At 35.7% G+C, this 12,486-nt stretch overlaps 2 long non-coding RNA genes across 2 annotated transcripts in view; both read left to right on the top strand.

The window, feature by feature from the left end:
- Positions 1–12,486, top strand: part of LOC134666626 (uncharacterized) — a 298,176-nt gene that overhangs the window by 44,051 nt on the left and 241,639 nt on the right. The gene's annotated exons all lie outside the window — the stretch shown is intronic.
- LOC134667025 (uncharacterized) lies at positions 7,455–8,180 on the top strand. The gene is made up of 2 exons (XR_010098578.1): positions 7,455–7,635; positions 7,722–8,180. It is a non-coding gene; the product is annotated as an uncharacterized LOC134667025 (long non-coding RNA).

Below are 12,486 nucleotides of genomic sequence, written 5' to 3'. Positions count from 1 at the left end.
AAATGCACTGCAAACGTTTACGTTCTACGTCTTTTTTTTTTAATTTTAGAGTTGGCCGGTCACCATCGTTATGAATCGGTAGTAGTCTAAGTAAATCGATATGAATTTTTCATTTTTCTTTTAATAAAAGTAAGGAAAAGGTGGATAATTAACTCTAAATATGGATATATTTATCGTCACCTAACAGACAACAAATTTGACACAGAAATAACATAAATAAATTTTAAAATAGATCCCCAGTTAGTTTAGATTTTGACGATGGGTGCGACCTACTCGGTCGGTGTATTAAATGCATTTACCTTGCGGGAAATCCATATAATACTAGCTTTATTTAAATCTCAAATAAAAATTCATTATACGTCACAATTCGATACCTCAGTCTACGTGCCATCCAATCGTAATCGCTTGCTGTGACAATCGATTTGGGTTAGTTACATCTCTATATACGTCAGTCACAATGTGTCAAATAACGCAAATAATATTGCATACAGTATAGTCTAAATTCTATATTATCGTCTATTAGGTAAAATGAAATATAACATATTATAATAAAAAGTTAGCATTTATAACAGCTGACCGCTCAAAACCATAACCCGTTTTTTGCTACGACCAAGTCGGGTACCAAATAACTGCAAAAGCAACGAAATGTGTTATGTATGAGATTAACCTATTAGTATTTAAAAAGCCACATTTGTTTCATGGATTATTTTTATGTCGATGAAATTATGTACAAAATGAACAAAAAGGATTCAAACTCCATTGACCATCTGTATAATGAGATAATTTATTTCATAGGAAAAAGACAGTAGAAAAACAAATAAATAACATATGAACTAAATACAATATATAATTATTTATACTAACTTCTTTACATAATTCGGCTGCCCTAAGCAGAAAACAAGTATCTCGGAAATTTTCAAAAACGGGTTTTTTGGATTTTCGGAATCTACAATTTCAGGCGCATCTTTCACCAAAAAAATAATTGTAAAATAATGCGTAGTTTTTAAAATATTCATGTTTTTAAAATCCAAGTATCTTTTTTTGACCCTGTATTCTACGCTGAATTCAAGTATATGTCCCATTTCTACGCTAAATTCAAGTAACTAAACAGAGATACTTGTAATTCATATAGTTGACTGAGATACTTGAGTCTAGCGTAGATATTTGTAACTGCGAATCAGTTTATTACAATGGTAAAACAAGTATCTCCCAACACAATCTGAATTTTAGGTTAGAAATTAGTTACATAGTTATACGGAAGGTACCTTGTTTAAACATATACATAGAGAACAAATTTGCTTAGCAATATTCGTGTCAAAGGCTAACACGTGAAGAGTCTGTGAGATTTAAGTATAAAGAAAAAGTGTTGTTAAAACAATTAAAATTATCTGTATTGTCTACAGTAATGAAAACAGAACACTATAATGCATGAGATATACGCCTATGCCAAAGAAAGAGGAAATCATAATCATGCCGTATCCATGCCAAAGGTTTTGGAAAAAAATAGAAACAAACAATAACTGACTGGATTCAATTGACCAAAAGGGAAATATTTAATCCAGAAATTTAATTTTTATAAAGACATATATTATGTGCTAAAGTGAATCTTCTAAGATCAATCTCGAGGAGTCTATTAGTAGAGTTAGACCAAGAAAAGTCTGCAGAGATGTTGAAAGCACACTCAGTGCCTGTGTTATTTATATCATAATTTCATAGAAGTTTGACGTTTAAAATAACACCTGCACTGCGTGTGCTGTCAAAATCTCTGCAGTTTTTGGTTTAACTCTAGCCACTAAAGACAACCACCAATTACTTACCATATTACCATATAAGAAATAGGTAAAACTGACTTGAAGGATTTAATTAGATTTTTACTTTGTTACGTAAAGTTAAATATTAAATAAAGTAACTATGTACCTAAGTTTTTATCTATGCAAGTATGTATATCGTCGGCATCGTCGCCCAGTACTCATAGTATAAACTTTGCTTAATTTGGGGCTAGGTCAACGGGTGAAAGATTGTCTCTCACCATGCCATGCACCAGCCTCATTCCCATCAAAGACATCTGTCAAATAGGACTATAAAAAATGCAAGTGCAAGTCGAACTCGCCCACCTTACAAATTTAAATTAATTCTTTTTTTGTAGGTACTTTATTTTTCAGATTATTCCCTCTACTTATAGTGCAAGACAATATTACTTGCCACATTTCATAGTTCTAGGTCAACCTAGCTACCTAATACTACCCACTTACTTAGGTACCCTTTAAATTTTGATTCCCTTGAGACTGTCGAATACTTACGTGTTTTGGCATAAACGACCGTATCTTTTTTTACGTTAATTTAGAAGTTTGAAACCACCCATTCTCGAAGATAGAGGGTTTGTTGAAGGAATGGGACATTGTATCACAAAATAATCGCTGGCATTAAATAAAATCGATGAAATAGGTACCAATAACCATGTGTCAGAAGGTCTGAGGATGGCAACATCAATTACTAATAAAAAAAAAGTATATTTTCCAAGAGAAATATATATAAAAAAAAACATATTTTTTTAAAAGAGTTTTAAATATATATAAAAAAAAAAACATATTTTTTTCAAGCGTTTTATTATCTAACAGAAATTTTGATAAAGATAAGATAAGATAAAAGATAAGTTATTGAGCGGAGAGCCAAATATGTTTAGTATGTAAGAAGCTAAAGTGCTTGCTATTTCAAAGCTAAACACGAGATACTTGAATTTGTGTAGAATGGTTCTGAGATTTTCAAGCAGTAAACTACATAGAAAACATTTTATGCCTGTACAAAGTTTTATATACAAGAATACAAAAAAATAAAGTCTGCATAAGCTTAATTTTATCGCCCTTAACATTATGGTATAAAAAGATTTTATATTTTAGACCAAATACCTAACAAAACAGACAAATTACGTTTTTTTGCTCTCCTCAAAAATTTGTCAAAACTGGGTTACTTGTTTTCTGCTTAGGGCAGCCGAATTATTCTGTGAGCCCTGGCCAATCACAATATTTATGTAGTCACTAGTAAGCCAAATTTTTGACTTATCTAGATAGTTTAAAACTAATAAATACTTATGGATCAATCATACACAAATTAACCAAGTGTTTATAAACGATGAGCTCACACATACCCAAAGGTTAAATATGCAAATCATTAACAGACAAGAGCAGAGATAAAAAAAGCAAAAAATGACCCCTAAAATTTTGAAACTCGGAGAACAGGTTTTTACAAGTGACCATCAAACGCAGTTACGAATGCTAACTTCAGCTCAAACAAAGTTAGTTGTTCAGTGAACTGCACCCGGTCCAACATTAAACAGCGAACTATACGCTCTGTCCGGCGCGGCAGGCAGATGACGCTTCAGCAAACTAATCCTGTATTGACAATGATAGTTTGGAAAAACATGGACTTTGCTGAAACAATTTAATTACTCCATTCATTTCTAACCCCACACTTTTAAGTAGAGAAGGCATCTAGAAATTTAAGCAACTATCGAACTTTTTATACGTTATAGTGAAGACCGCACATTTGGCGATATTATGGTGGGACAACTGATTCTGGCTGAAAATACAATTTTCAAGACAGGATTAAGTCTAAAACAAGGCCCGTATTACAATTAGTAATAAAGTAAACTGCATCTTCTTTTATTCCATTACAGTTCAAAATCAATTTGATTTTGTTCTTTTAAAAGGACATCCCTTAAGTATTAAGGCAATATTCATTAAAAAACTGAGCAAGAGTGAATCGGACTTGCGCCTGATCTAAGGGTTCCGATCTACATTTTTAACAAGGTACCTATTAATTAAAAAGATATTGAGGTTCATTTTGAATGGAAGTGGTAGGTTAATTAGGAGGGTCAGAGTCAGGTCTGAAAAAATAAGTATGAGACTGTAGATAAATAAAAACTCGACAACATATACGAGTATGTGTACTTATAAGAGAATTTGGATAAAGTGGTGGTGAGAGAACACAGACCAACCCCTATAGACCGAGCTTATAGGACGACTCGCGGTCACCGCACGTATGGTGTATAGGTCAAATATAAGATTGCTCGCGCGCCACTCCGATCAGTTGCGCCCAAGATTACGACCTGTTAGCAGTGTGCACGAGTCTCAGAAAATAAATCGTAAACTATTGAATTTATTGGGAAATCATGGGATATTGCAGCATAAAATGGTGTGGTAAGTCATCTAAGACTTCTACTTACAAAACAGATGGAATAACATCCCACTGGAAAGTAAAATTCATTATTTCATTGAATAATGTTTCTTGTCCGCGGGGTTCATTTTATACTGGTCACTAAGCAGAGGCGCAGTAGTCCGTCCCTTTTCGTCAACTTGAAAATGCAATGTGCTATCCCTTTCCCTTTCGACTAGTGATGTGACGATGATGGTTTCGTCAGTTGCGGAAACTTCGTGCTTCGTCATGCATGCCGTATTGTACCATTTTAGACATAATATGTAGGTAATATGTTTTTAGAATCCTCTAGGCCAGCGGAGCCGCATGTTATAAGATGGACCTGATGATGAAAGACGTGCGAGGGAACTCGGTGTTGGTTTGTGATAGACATATGTTGTATGGGTTTTTTAGAATCCTCTAGGTGAGCAGTTAGGTCTCATGTCACGAGATTGTCCTGATGATGAACTTCAAAGAAGTGCGAGGGAACTCGGTGTTGGTTTGTGATAGACATATGTTGTATGGGTTTTTTAGAATCCTCTAGGTGAGCAGTTAGGTCTCATGTCACGAGATGGACCTAGTGATGAACTTCAAAGAAGTGCGAGAGAACTCGGAGTTGATTTGTAATAGGCATATGTTATTGGTCCATTTGAATATGTTTTCAATACAATCTTCTATGACCTTAATAAAAGGGACAAAAAAAAATTTATGATATTTTGGCGACACTTTTTTTCTCGTATCGAAAGAGATTGCGATTCTGAGTGGAAATAATATAAAATTTCTAAACTTTAAAATTCAAGTTCTAGGTACTTTAAACAGAAATGCCCTAATATGTTAAGTAAAATTTTCAGGTACTTTGTTAAATTACTTAATGAAATATTAAATTATTCAATATAATTATTAAGTAAGTTTACTCTTAAGTATACTAAATTGGTAACAATTTTACCACAATAAATTTCGGTATCACTAGTAGCAGTACCCACTAACTGTAATGAACATGTCCCATCCCTACGCTTACACGTATCAGCGCGCCATGTTTGAAACGACCAATCGCAACGCTGTGAGCACCCCTCCCGCACCTCACAGTTTGGTGATTTGCGTCGGGAACAAAATGGCCAATATTAGGTTTCTAGAGGCGGTGTTCTGTGTGAGAGAACGAGCTCCATAACCGATCACCAAGGCAAGTGAGGCGATAAGACTAAGCAAAATAATACAGGGGGCGCATACCTATTGATTTAGCTTGATTTTTTCGGTTGATAAAAAGCTTGTTTGCGATAAATTGGTTTTATAACGGAGATAAACAGTTACGAGGGCTATTCCAAGAATAATTACTAGCATAAAAGAAATAAAGGCGTTAGTTAGCAGCTAAAACGGCAAACAGAATTAGCTAAATTCGAAGCACGGACCGGACAGCGCAGCAGAAAATTCAATTAAGGTGATTAGTTTCGCCCTGCAACTTTATTTTGTAGTGAAAGCATCTGCATTCTACTTATAAGCAATATTGTGCCTTAATACCAAACGGTAAGACCTTTATTGGATAGGTGTTACATCGACATAAGAATGCCAATCACGTGTTGCTTAACTTTAGGCTTCTACCTGAATTTACTTGGGATAATGCTCTGGAGGGAATTTGGTGCAGTCCTATCGGGGCCTTAGGATTGTTTTGCTACGATTTTGCTACCATTTATTTTGCATATCACGTATCTGGCATCCGATTAGAAATGAATTGCGAACTACATTTTTATTCGTAAAATGGAAACTTTACGTGACCAACTTTACAAATAAATAGCGCAGGTAAATGTAAAATTAGCTTTGTAGCAGTAGCGTCTGTACGAGTATTTCAGTCATTCTTTATTTCCAACTTTATTAGGTGTTTTTGGGTGAATTTTCAACACCGTCGCGTTTATTTAATGCGAGGCGTTGTGCATTTTAAATTGAACAATACACTGTTATGTAAATATCACATTTGTTCACTGTCAGGACAAATTTATGAAATACGTCCACACTCACTACTCTGCGTTTATTTTCAGAGATTTTGCTCCAAAAATAGAGGTCGACTCTGTCTTTCCAGAACTAGTTACAAACCTACCTATTTTGTATCGTACATATGTATGTAAAGCCCCATTTAGAGTCTAAATTTTAGACGGTTCAAGAACTTGCATGCTATTTTCGTTACATTGCACATTACATTGGTCGATCGACTGAATACGAATAATTATGTTACAACATAATGCAATGAATTCAGAATTGCATCAATTCTTACAGCAATGTATCGAATATTGCATGCAAGTTCTTGAATCGTATAATTGGGGCTTAGTTTTTGCAAAGACTATTGAAAAAAATATTACCTAAACTAAGTAGTTTATGCGTAGCTGTTTCGTTGATAAACCAACAATGCATTTTGTGCCATCGTTTTTATGTAACATAAGAACATAACACCACTTCCAATACGGAAAGTTTACCCAATTAATTGCTAGATGGCGCTGGCATCGAGATAGATCGCGCAAATTTTAGTCTATCACAGTTTTATGGCATGTATTCGACATTAGTATGCAAGCTGCTCACTAGATGGCGGTGGCGTCGAGATAGAACGCGCAAGCGTTTGTCTTTCGTAGAATAGTTAAGTTCTAAGTTTGATTTTTGTTTATTTTATTTAATAGATTCGTAAAACGAAAAGTGACACGGTTTATAATTATAATATAATTTTATACGAAGTATCATAATCAGCTGCTCTGTGTCAGGGATGTTGCGGATGCAGATTTTTTGACATCTTAAAATACATCAAATATTACATTTTTAGTAATTTTTATTAAAAAATAAAGAAATGGTTAGTATTTGAGCAAGAATATAGGCGCGTTATATTGTAACAACAAAATTTTAATTCTTCATTTTTTTTTCAATATTGAACAGTATGTGACCCTGACCCATATTCGTTTGATACCCTTAACGCCATCTAGCGAGCTCAGTCGATAACAACATGGTCCGGGTTGCTAGATTAAAAATAATTTCGGTGCCTTCCTACATTTTTGGTTTTTTTAATCGCAGGTCGTTGTAAATTAAAATTGTCTTCAAATATTTTTTTTATTCGTCGGCGCGTTGTATTCAATATTATTCTAAGCAAACTAAATAGGAAAGAAAGCGTTTTTTTTTTGTCAAGTCATGTGGTGTTCGGCCGAGCCCCGTTCGGACTCTGGTAACCCCGTCGTTTGATCTGTCACCGATGGCTCGCCAGGTAGCTAGCCGTTCTTTTTGGATTTGGAAGAGATCGTAGCAAGGTGGTTCGTTTCCTTTGCCCAGCGGCCTGGTGCTGTCTGATGGCTTCTACCTATATCGCGGTTTAAGCCGCCTAATCCTCGTTGGATGTGAATCGTCCTGGAAATTGAAGCCCCGGGTGCATTGAAATTATGCAAGTCCTTTCCTACGCCCGCTTATTGTCTGCCCCGGGTAAGCAGCGACCTACTCGCAGTCCAGTATATTTATTCGATTCTGTGAATGTCTGTTCCGTTACTTAGTAGTTTTATAAATTTCAGGGTTTCAAGATTTACCGTCTTTATTACGAGTTTACGGGGTGGCCTCAAAATGCCAGCTTCTGCAAGCCGAGCTACCAGTGGCAAGGAGCTGTGCCTGGCGTTTCCATACTTCCACGCAGAGGTTCCTGACCAACGTGGCGGTTGTATTGTTTACGGTCTTTCGAAGTTTTGGAGGTTAGATCGACCCTTTATCTAATATGTATTACTGAACCAGAGATGCTGGTTCTGGCGCCCTCATACCCTTAGTAACTTTTAAGTTTGTCCGTCAGTAGGCCGCTTCTACCAAAACATTTTAAAAAAGAGTTCGCTATACCCATAACTGTTCCCTCAACACTTAAATAAGAGTCTGATGCTCATGTTATTTAGATAAGAGCTAGTTTACCTTAAGTTCCTGTCATTAAGGCCCTTAAGGCTCTCCGGGTTAGTTTTGAAATTATTTAAATAAATGTTTTATTCATATTGTCTAGTTTCCTTAATTAATTAAGAAAATATTCCATATTAGTACCCCTAAATAATAGTTGTTTCAGCGGCAGCCCACGTGGGGCAATGTTAGCGAACCTCTTTGGTCACAGTGTGTTAGCTAAAGGGAGTTTTATTTTTTGGTAGAAACGGTGCTGCTTGTATTCTTGTATTGTGTTCAGGATAACCGATTATTACCTTTTTTTAATTTAAAATTTAACTATATTACATAACTGTGTAAGTTAATACTGTTACCACATGTGAGCATACTTTTATAGGTTAGGTCATGTACCTACATGAGTGTGGAGTTATATTTATCTATTACTTGCGTTGTACTGTTTAGTACTGTGTAAAGATTATTAATTAAATTGCAACTAGTGGAATAGTGTGTGGAATGTTAAACGTAAGTTAACTTTTACTTTAATTAAAAAAAAATACAAAGGTGTAATGTTAGTGGACAGTTCTGTACCAAGCTGTAAGACTTGTGTTCTTTCAATTTAAGTTTTTTATTCTTCCTCGGTGGGAGGTTACTGTATTTGTACTTAGTTGACGGTACACCTGTTTAAAATGTAACGAAATTTTATTAATTATAAATGTGGAGTTGTAAAAAGTTTGAGGGAGCAAATTTGGAAGTTATAGTGAAGTACAGTCAGCAGGTGTTTTCAATTATTAAATTTATTACAGGATGTTTGGAGTTGAAGTTAAAAGTTGAAGTTTAAAATAAATAAAATTAATATTAAATAGTTTCTTGACGTGGTTGGGTACAGTCAGTCACAATTATTGTTGTTGACTTACGTTTTTTTTAAATAACTTACCGATATTCAAATAGCCGTTTACCTTTAAGGTCGAATCTTATTGTAGTAGTTTCCACAATTGTTTCGTACGGGAGTTATGTTTATTACCTACTTTTCCTTATCTATTGTCTCGACTTAAATCGAGTTTTTTCCTTATTGTTGTTATTTTAGGTGAAGTAAATATTTACTTATTAGTTAATTATCGGTGATTGCGCGTTTTTTTTGTTGATGTTCGGTAGGAGTTTTTTTTATGGTTGCGTGCAGGAGTTTTGTTTACGTATTACTTTCTTTCGATCGTGTCTGAGCAAACGTAACTCAGGCACAGAATAAGTAATAGTATTATCATACAGAACGGACACGCACCGCCCCGCCCCGACTCGGATTACCTCGCCCCGCGACTGAGTTCTGACGGACTTCTGACATACTCTCAGTTCGGCTAGCAACGCCGCGGCGCGATGACGCAACGTTCAAAATGCCGATGTATTTTGCGATGTATGGTTGTTTTTCAAATTCACGAAATAAAGAACATTTATTTTTATTACACATATATTAAAAAGTAGCGTATTTATATTTAGTCCACGCTAATTGTGTATCGACAATTCGACATGACAGTTTTGGTAATTTATTGCCGCACCATACTTTACGTAATATTTTACGGCCTTTACGGGTTACGGGTGAGTTCGCATATACGTTCAAATAATATTAGCTGTGACCTGTGAATAGAACAGTTTATTATAGCAAGGACCTAGGAGAAAATACCATCTTGTAAATTATGTTTGTTTCTTTAATTTTAGGAATAAAAATGTTTGATATTTACGTTACGAGTACAACGATAACGCTCCGTGAACTCAAAAACATGTAAATAGTAGCCCTAAGCGACTTACTCACACAATGACGCGTGTACAGACGTGCCGTTCACACATATACACGCAAACGAGTTTTGATGTATGGCGTGTCCGCCCTGTGACTCAGGCACGTGGTTTGTTTGTTGTTGGGGGGCGAAGAGGACGATTTAAAGACTCTTCGCGTGTTTTACCGGGGTGCTGGCGTTTTAAACCAGTATTCCAATCGGCACTGGCTGGTCGGGTTCTGGCGGACTTTAAACCGTCAGGCTCTTAATAGCAGTGCCATCTTCTTTGTTAACGCTTTGCGGTATGACTTAAATCATATGCGTGAACGTTAATGTTGATGTTAGGGGGTTGTTATGTGGTACACGCCTTAAAGCGTTGTCCGCAAACATCGGATTTTTTTTGTCAGACTGACAGACTTGCATTGCCTGAAATGGAGCCTGTACAGTCGACTTCCTTGTGTGTCTCGTGTTGTTTCGAACGTTACCGTCTGCCTGTCGTTTAGACACAGCTGGTCAATGTATCATGTGTTGTGTTATTGTCTGATTTCCGCGTTCAGACCTGTGACGTCTGACAGTCACGGCCTGATATGCGCGCTAGGTATCTTTGAATTAGTTGTATTAGTTGTAGTAGCAGTCACCGATCTTAGTTAGTAAATTTCACTTGGCTATATGCCGTCTTCCGCTGTATCTCTTGGACGCATAACCCGCGGCCTGGGCCGTTCGTTATGCCACCAAGGAATATACGCGATGCGACGTTTCGTGGTAATGTAGCTTAGAGCTTTACTTGCGTGCGTCAAGTCTTTATAAAGTAAGTCTGGTTTAGTGCGTGGGTTCGATTTTTTTTTGTTAGTTAGTTTTTTTTAGCGGTAGGTAATTGTCTAGGTACTTTCCGCGGGTGGTTTTGCGAGCTGGGGACCAGCTCAAAATTTTGCCGTAGTCAAAATTTTCTTCGGGAAGGGGAGCACTGTAACAACAAAATTTTAATTCTTCATTTTTTTTTCAATATTGAACAGTATGTGACCCTGACCCATATTCGTTTGATACCCTTAACGCCATCTAGCGAGCTCAGTCGATAACAACATGGTCCGGGTTGCTAGATTAAAAATAACCCACCAAAAACATAAATGTAAAAAAGGAGAGCCAAGTTCAATACAAAAATTATGCTTGGCTGTGGGGCTCGCCGCAAAAAGAATGGAGATCTAAATGAGTGCCACTGCCAAGTTCTATGCAAAATCCAAATATGTATTTATAGGAACAAAATAACATTATAAACAAGTATTAAACTCTATTTCTTTGCTTTATTGGATACCTATAACAATTGCTGTTATTTAAAAAAATGTGAAATCTTAAAGTAGGTTACATTTGACTTGGCCAGTTTTCATTATATCAATCATTTTATATATATTGTAATTCTGATAAAACCTGACCAAGCCAAATCTAACCTACTTTAAGATCTCACATTTTTTTAAATAACAGCAATTGTTATAGGTATCCAATAAAGCAAAGAAATAGAGTTTAATACTTGTTTATAATGTTATTTTGTTCCTATAAATACATATTTGGATTTTGCATAGAACTTGGCAGTGGCACTCATTTAGATCTCCATTCTTTTTGCGGCGAGCCCCACAGCCAAGCATAATTTTTGTATTGAACTTGGCTCTCCTTTTTTACATTTATGTTTTTGGTGGGATATCAATACTTTTTGTAAAGAAAACTAGGCAGGTATTGAGATTTAATGTTTTTTCTTGTGTTTCCGCTGTATGGTTTTTACTTCTGTTCTTTGTGTAATTATGTGGTGCCGCGCGCCGCCGACGACACACCGTTGGCCGGTTGTTTAGAGCGTATTACAAGTTTTTTGTATGGGGACACCACTTATTTTTTGACTAAACTTTATTTTAATATAGCAAATATAATAATACATATATTGGGGTAGTTTCAAATATCTGCTTGTAACGGTTCCAACGCTACAATAAAAAAATATTTTTTTGTATGGGGACCCCCCCTATTTTTTAACTTTTTTTTATTTTTAGATTTTTTCCTACGCTTACACACAATAACCGAGCTGGATTCCAAATTTCATCCTTCTAGGTCATCTGGAAGTAGGTTAGGTTTAGGTACTTATATGTCAGTCCCAATAAAAAATGGTTTTTTTTGTATGGGGACCCCCCCTATTTTTAAACTTTATTTTATTTTTAGATTTTTTCCTACGGTTACACACAATAACCGAGCTGGATTCCAAATTTCATCCTTCTAGGTCATCTGGAAGTAGGTTAGGTTTAGGTACTTATATGTCAGTCCCAATAAAAAGTGGTTTTTTTGTATGGGGACCCCCCCTATTTTTTAACTTTATTTTATTTTTAGATTTTTTCCTACGGTTACACACAATAACCAAGCTGGATTCCAAATTTCATCCTTCTAGGTCATCTGGAAGTAGGTTAGGTTTAGGTACTATAAGTCATAAGTCAGTCTTAAAATTTACGACTTTTTGACCTTCATACCTTTATAACCGTTTGAGCTAGCTTCATGAAATTTGGGCTTCTAGATATCCTTATGGATATAATTAAACACACGTAGTTTTATGTGTTTACGTCAAAGATGTTTTGAGTTATAGAAGGGTCAAAAGTGGCACCAAGTGGTTCGTGTAATATTACACTCGGCGCTG

The sequence above is a fragment of the Cydia fagiglandana genome, chromosome 8, assembly GCF_963556715.1.
Source record: "Cydia fagiglandana chromosome 8, ilCydFagi1.1, whole genome shotgun sequence".
NCBI lineage: Eukaryota > Metazoa > Arthropoda > Insecta > Lepidoptera > Tortricidae > Cydia > Cydia fagiglandana.
This window is presented reverse-complemented; position numbering and strand designations above follow the sequence as displayed.